The sequence below is a fragment of the Camelus ferus genome, chromosome 6 (genome assembly GCF_009834535.1).
Source record: "Camelus ferus isolate YT-003-E chromosome 6, BCGSAC_Cfer_1.0, whole genome shotgun sequence".
Classification (NCBI taxonomy): domain Eukaryota; kingdom Metazoa; phylum Chordata; class Mammalia; order Artiodactyla; family Camelidae; genus Camelus; species Camelus ferus.
This window is the reverse complement of record NC_045701.1, coordinates 32,428,069-32,435,718: the sequence shown is the minus strand read 5'-3', so window position 1 is coordinate 32,435,718 and position 7,650 is coordinate 32,428,069. Positions and strand designations below refer to the sequence as shown.

The 7,650-nt window shown below is 43.4% G+C and overlaps 1 non-coding gene across 1 annotated transcript; it reads right to left on the bottom strand.

The window, feature by feature from the left end:
• Positions 1 to 4,348: 4,348 nt before the first annotated feature.
• On the bottom strand, positions 4,349 to 4,420 carry TRNAF-AAA. Its single transcript has one exon. It is a non-coding gene; the product is annotated as a tRNA-Phe (tRNA).
• Positions 4,421 to 7,650: the final 3,230 nt, after the last annotated feature.

Here is a 7,650-nt window from a genome sequence, read left to right as displayed (position 1 = left end):
CCCCCCACCAGCCGGAGGTCTGGACGGCTCGTCCCCCTCGGCACCGGCCCGTTGCGCCGGGGGCCAGTTGTGGCCGCGGGCGCCCCCTGCCGGCTGTGACCGCGGCGCCTCGGCCTCCCCAGCCTGTGTGGGACAGTGCTGTAGGTTCAGGTTTCCAGTAGGGCTGCCCCCATCTTCGGGAACCCGCAGAATCCCCTGTCCCCCCACCCCTCCTTCTACATCTGCTTGCCCACTTCTTTTCTTGGGGGAGAGAAGACTTTGAGTGGGTTGCTTTTACTTTCCAGAACGTCAAGATGGACTTCGTTTTCCATGAAAGTTCAGGTCTACCTATGAAACAAGCCACAGAAGGGTGAATATTTTGAGATTGCCCTTGGGCGTGAGGCCCGTGGTCCCCACGGAATCCACCACATGAGGGTCTCAGGTGAGGGTGGAGGAGCCTAAGAGATGTTTTGGGGAGCAGCTGGGCTAGGCCGGCACTGCCCTTCACTCTGGCTCAAGATCTCCTCCATTTCCACAGGCCTGGAGGGCAGACTCCCACCACCAGTGGGAACCAGTGTGTGGAGATAAAGATCCTGACTGGACAGGATCTCTTATACCCTCCATCCCAAGAGGACATCTCCTTTTTCAGGCCTGAGTGGTGGCAGGGAGGCTAGAGTGTCCCCCAGTCAGTGGTAGAAATATGGAGAACTCAGGAGCACTCAAGTTCTCTGTAATCACTATGTCCCCAGGTCTTAGCCTCCATCCTAGTTCAAAAATATTGGTTGGATATAAAAGCACTTTATAAGCTGTAAACTACTAAACACTTAGTAATTATTGCCACCTTAGAGTAATTATTATTGCCGCCATAGGCCAGGCTCTTCGTCTCCAAACTGAGGATGCTGGAGTAGATGATGGATAAGGTCCTCTCCAGCTATAAATTCTGCATCCAAGACTTCAGCCTCTACTTCCGCCAAGTGGACTGAAATGATCTGCCTCCTGGGTTTCTGGGAGAATTAATAAATCTAGATGGCTTATGGTATACTGTAGAAAGGCCCCACCAGACCCAGTGCCAGCCTGAACTGGTTTAACCCAGTGGTCTCCAAATGCTGGACTGAGAAGTTGTGCTGATCTCTGGCAAAGTTTTCACTAGTTCAAGGCAAAAAGAGAAAAATAAAGACAACATAGTCAGTTTCATAAAGCTGAGCATATTTAACTTAACAGATAGTCCTTTATTCTGGGACATGCTATTGCTCCTTTTTTTTTTTTTTTTTTTTTGGTGCTAGTCTTTTTGTTAAGAGAAGATGATGGAAGCAGACGGGTAGGTTGAGAAAAGTGTTGTTAGTTCGTGAAATCACCCGTCTGGCAACTCGATGTCAGTCCCTACAATTAGGAGAGAGAATCCTGATCTGTGAAATTCAGTTCTGGGAATTGCTGTTTAATAAAATTCAGACTTGCTAAAGATTCATTTAGTGTATGTGTAGGACAGCTGAGCAGCTAAAAAGGATTTCAGCATTCAGAAGGGGGTGTATGAATAGTGAGTGATAGAACAAGCATGCACTGGATTTATAGTTTATTTCTCAAATGAGATGTTACAGCTGCAGGACTCAGCACATCCCGATGAGATAAGAAAGCTTGAGTCTAAATTTCCCCATGTCTGGGGAAAACTGACTCTCTGACTGGTGCCCCTCAGTCTGAACCTCATGAATTATTGACAACAGAGGCTGGATAGCATGACACTCTTCCTCCTGACCGGCTCAAAGCTAATGCACTGTGGGAACCCTTCCCAGCGTTCCCCACCTGTGTGCGGGGCTGGGGGAGGGGATGTAGAAGGACCCAAGCAGAGCCTCTCTGGCTTTTGGTTCAAAGGGACAGGCCTGCAGGGCCTATCTGATCTCTCTTCACCTCCTGCCCAGAGGTGGGCAGCAGGATCCAGGGGCTGAGTTTTGGGGTAGGAAGGCTGAGGGAGACCACACCCACAAGAGCAAAGGGTTTTGGGAAAAGAGAATTCTGGCCTGAGAGCTCGTGAACATCTCATGACCCCTCCTTGTCTGGGCAGCGTCAATATTTGGTCTCCAGCACCATTTCTTTTGGGAGAGCACAGGGGGCATTAGGGAAGGCATCTGTGAATGGAAAAGGCTAGAAGGAAGGCAAGAAGTGTGGGAATCTCTAGTTCCCACTCCAGGCTGGCTTATTGGAGACGGGGGTAGGAAATCTTTGGGGGAAATACATATGCGTGTAGGAGTCTTTTCGAAATGGGAACTTTAATAGGTAATGGGATTGTTCTTGTGTGGAGGTGGCACCATCTGCGGTGTTTGTGGAAAGGCCTCCATGACTGAGGACTAGACTTCCATCTTCTTCAAGGGCTGAGTGCAGTGTGGAGGGAAAGTCACCTGGGATGGAATTTAGGTCTTGCATTTTGCAGTGGCCATTCCGCATTGGTCATTGACTCATGCATCACTGACACAAGTCAGGATTGGTTGGTGTGGGAGGGCTGTGTGATAATAGTGAATTTTATTGAACACTTACTAAGCACCAGGGACTCTTGGCTGCTTTTTATAAATTTTATTGAAGACGTCTAAGCCAGTGAGGTAGACAGTTTTATTTCCATATGTGAAATCAGAGTGAGTCATGACAACCTGACCTATTGTCAATGTTGAATAGCTACACTTAATTTTTCTGACATTGTTGGAGAATGACAGTTTTCTGGGAAATTAATTTTCTCTGAAGTGGAATTTTACTTTCAGCATTAGTGCATTTTTGTGTAATCATTAAAGTATCCTTTAAATTACAGAAAATACATTTTTATGATTTTTAAAAGAGACAGAGGGTTACAAAGTGAAAAGTAAAAAAGTCACTCGACCCTATGCTTCTTCTACTTGCTCCCCATATAGCTCTTGGTCTTATATATCCTTCCAGAAGCTTCCTATGCATTTATATGCATTTTTCCCTTAAAAATGTTTCCCATGAATGGAATGACACTACACATACTGTCCTATAAATTGCTTGATTCTTTTCTTTCTTCCTTTTCCCCATTTCTCTCTTTCATTTTTTCTTTAGTAGTTGATTTACAATGTTGTGTTAGTTTCTGCTGTACAGCATAGTGATTCAGTTCTATATATATATATATGTATATTCTTTTCATATTCTTTTTCATTATAGGTTATTGCAAGATATTGAATGTAGTTTCCTGTGCTATACATTAGGACCTTGTTGTTTTCTTTCTTTTATTTTTGGTGTTTTTTTGGGGGAGGGAGGTAATTAGTTTTATTTATTTTATATTTAGAGGAGGTACTGGGGATTGAACCCAGGACCTTGTGCATGGGAAGCATGCACTCTACCACGTGAGCTATCCCCTCCCCGTGTTTTCTTTTGTTTCTTAAAATACTTTCTTGGAGACTGTTCTGAGTGGTACACAATAGATCTACTTTATTCTCTGTCTCCCTTTTAAAAATAGCTGTACAGTATTCTATTATGTAGATATTCCATAACTTTAGTTAGTCTCCTACTGATGAACGTTTAAGTAGCTTCCAGTGTTTTGCTGTTTCAAACAACGCTACAATGAACAACCTTGGATGTATGTATATTTTGTATTGGTGCAAGTACATTTGTATCCTGGGTCAAATGTTTTAAATTGATGGCTATGGTCAAATGACCTTAAGAAAGATATAACGAGTTTTGATGGATTTGTTTTTCTAAAGTGAATTTACCTGCTGCCCTACCCTCTTCTACATCGTATGTAGAATGGTTTAAACTTTTGGTGGGTGGTGTAAGTGTGACAAGAGGCAGCATGCCTTAGCCTCAGTGGCTGGGAGCCAATGGGGACTGGTGGATTCCTTTGACCTGCAGCTTGCAGACCTAAGGCTCATTCAGTTTTATCATATTTGGCATTGACAAGGCCGTTGCCAAATCTTAGGAATTTTAAACAGAAGGTAGAAATCTGGATTTTACTACGAAATATTTGATTCTTAAATGTTGGCAACAAATTTACTAAAAAAAAACCCCACAAAACAACCAAAACAACAAGATAAAATGAAAGCAGTGACTGTGTCTGTAGGTGCCAGGGACTGACCTGGTCTTTGCCTATTTCCATGTGATGGTGTATTAATTTTGTGAGATACTGCTCTATCTAGAATCTCATAACTCTGTCATAGAGCTTATTCAGTTTCTGGTTTTTCAGTTTTTAACTGATTTCCCTGTATTTAGGCAGTTGTTCACAAACTCTATTCAGAAATCATCCACTCAGTGTGTGTACAGGTTCTTTTCAGAAATGCTATACAGCAGCAGGCAAAGGTTCTCTCTCTTTTTTTTTTTTTTTTTTTTTTTTTTTTCCGTCGGGGGTAGATAGTTAGGTTTATTTATTTACTTTTGATGGAGGTACTGGGGATTGAACCCAGGACCTCCTGCATTTTAAGCATGCACTCTACCGCTGAGCTATCCCCTCCCACTAGCAGTCAAAGATTCTTACAAGACAGGCATCAGTTTCTCTTGTTCCTCCTGCCCAGGACTGCTTTCTTCTGCTGTACTTGAAAAGGGGTGCTAATGGTGAAGGGTGTTTATTTTCAAGGAGCAGTTGGTTTCATCTTGGGCCTCCGTGCTCTCTGCTCTCGTCCCTCCTGGGAACTCCAGGATTCTAGCCCTTGCGTGGTTTCAAATGGCTGCTGGGACACAGGCTTAGGGCAAGGGCAGATGAGGAAGGCCACATTTCCACAGCTGCCTTACCCTCTTTCCCTCACAGTGCCATTGCACCAAAAAATTAATGAAGAGTTGGGGGTAGAGTGAGTTACAATTGCAAACTAAAGAATGTCACTCACCATTCAGCTCTACAAGGATTGAGTCATTAGCCACTGAAGTTCCTGACCCTTAAGGAGTTCAGGGTGGGGATCAGGAATGAGGCACTCTGTGCTCTGGGAAAATATGGAAGAATAGCCCTTCAGATAGTTAAATATTTTCAAGAGAAAATTTTAGGAATGCAATTTCTTGCATCTTCTCATACCTAGAAAAACACTGAAGTCAACAAGACATGGAAACAACCCAAATGTCCATCAACAGATGACTTGATAAAGAAAGTGTACATATATGCAATGGAACACTGCTCAGCCATAAAAAAGAATAAAATAATGCCATTTGCAGCAATGAGGATGGACCTGAAGATCATTATTCTAAGTGAAGTGGGCCAAAAAGAGAAAGAAAAATGCCATATGACATCACTTATATAAGGAATCTAAAAATAATAAGGACAAAAATGAACTACCATTTATTTATAATTTAGACGATTGATTTCTTGAATACATGTAAACAAATTTGACTGTCCATTATGGTTGGAGAAACACATTCTGCTGATTCTTATTTTGTAGTTGGCTTTATTCCTTTGATATCTATGTAAGTTTTAAAAGCTAAAGCTCTAATCTGTTCTTAGAAACAATGATCAGTACATATATGTAAACTAAAAAAAAGTGCAGTATACTGTATATATGTATTTACATGCAACATAATGTGTATGTGCATTCAAACTGTAATAATTTTACCTAATAAATCTGAAAAAGAAAAAAAAAGAAAAATACCAAAGTCATGAATGGAGACATATTTCCGTCTCCTCATGACTAGCAGCAACCTTCTACCGAGACGTGTACTTGGTTGCACGTACTCCCTTCACCAAAATCACATATATACTGACCTCCCCCTCATCTTTTCAGAGCAGTTCCTCAGAGCTGCCTGAGAGGCTGTCTCCCGGGCTATAGTGTTCAGTAAACTCCAAATAAAACTGAACTCACAGCTCTCACGTTGTGCATCTTTTTAGGAGGACAAATTCCCCAGACAGGATGCCTAATATGACTTCACACTGGATCTTTTATGGGCACAACCAAATTCCTAGCCCTGTTCTCAAAATCGTGGTTTCCTCCACCGCCTCCCTCAGAGACAGTCCCTGTGGCAGACATGGAGATGCAGATAACAGCTCAGATCCACCTTCTAGAAAGGACCCACTTTGGCTGCTGGGAGTCTGATTAGCTGTCACCTCCAGCTGACAGTTAACGCCTTCTGAGGGTGGCCAAGCTAGTGACTGAGCAGGACATAGTACAAGGACCTCACCATTTCTGCCTAACATGGGGCTCCTCTCAGGGGCATCTTTGCTCTGGGGCTTCCTGTAGGGCTGGCGTTGGTCAGATCTGCATCTTGGGGTCCAACAGCTCCTCCTTTTTTTTTCCTGGTGCACATTAACTGCCTTTATTTAATTATAATAATTAGAGTTGATGGTGCAAAATTACCTTATATCCCCCCAAAATTAGATCTAGAATAGGGAAAATCTGTTTAAAAAACAAAAACAAACTCTAAGAAAATGGAGAGAAATCAGTATGATGCCCCAAATGCTTAAATCAGAAAAATTACTAGTTTCAAATTAAGGTCTTTGAATTTTTTATTACTCCCCCTTCTTAACCCTGCTTCCTCCCTTTTTCTTTTACAGTGTTACTGTAACTAAACCCTTTGGGCTCCTAACTTCAACCAGGCATCTGCTTTGCTGGGGACTCACTGACAGTCTCTTTTCTTCAGAATCTTTTAAACACAAGAACCCCCTCCCAACACACAGCGGGTGTTCTCCCTGAGGATCTGTCCTTTCCCCCCGAATCAGAGCATCAGGACGCTGTACAATGTCAAGGGCACTCTGTAGCTGCAATTCCTGCCAGTTAGCGTTTTATGATGGGGGCTTGAGCAGAAAATTGCAGAGTGGGCTTTGACAGTCTCAGGCTAGTACAAGCATGCGAGGCCAGCGCTGGAGCTCTGTGTGTTTTCCTTGAGACTTCTCTGCTGGTATGAGATGAAATGTTCCCTCGCCCCTCCAAAAGTATTTTATTTTTCTGTGAATTTTTGGATCCAGGGAGCGCGCGCGCACGAGCCCGCGCACACACATACACCCCACTCACCCACACTCCTTCCAAGAACCAACAGCAATTCTGAGAGACAATGCGACCTAAAGCCACAAAAGAAAGCAAACCATTTCCCTGGAGGTGCCAGCCCGCCCCAGGGTGGAGATAATATTTACCATTATTATGCAGAGCAGGTTCAGGCGCCCTGTCCTGGTTTCAGAACAGCATCAGAGGCCTTCGGTATGAAATGAGTGAGGACTGTCATGAGACTTGCCAAAACGACAGAGTGGTCTGCTTCCGAGGGCTCTCTCTTTGTTGGGCCAGATCCAGTTCTTGAGCAGAAACTCACTCTTTTCTAATCTCTGCAAAGGGAGTGGGGCTAGTTTAAGAACTTATTATCCTCCTGCCTCAAGCAACCCCTCAGGAGCGAAGGGGGCGGGTGGGTTTGTCTTTCCGGTAACATAAGCTTTTTTCACTCAGATTAAATTTAATGACATAGGGATTGTTCTTACCCTTTGATGCTTGTGAAAAACCAGGAGATCATACAATACACACCTTCTGCATCTTGTTGTTTTTTTTCTTTTTAAAATTTTTATTTCGAAAGTATTATAGCCTCACAGTAATTATGAACTCAAAAGTAGTACACAGAGTCCCCATGTACCCTTCTTTCCCCCCACTTCCCCCATGGTGGCGTCTCACAGTGGCGATATCTGTAGTACCATGTCAAGACCAGGACGCTGGCAGGGGTGCAACACTGTTAACCAGACTAAAGACTTTACTCAGCGTTCATCATTTTTATGTTTGACACATT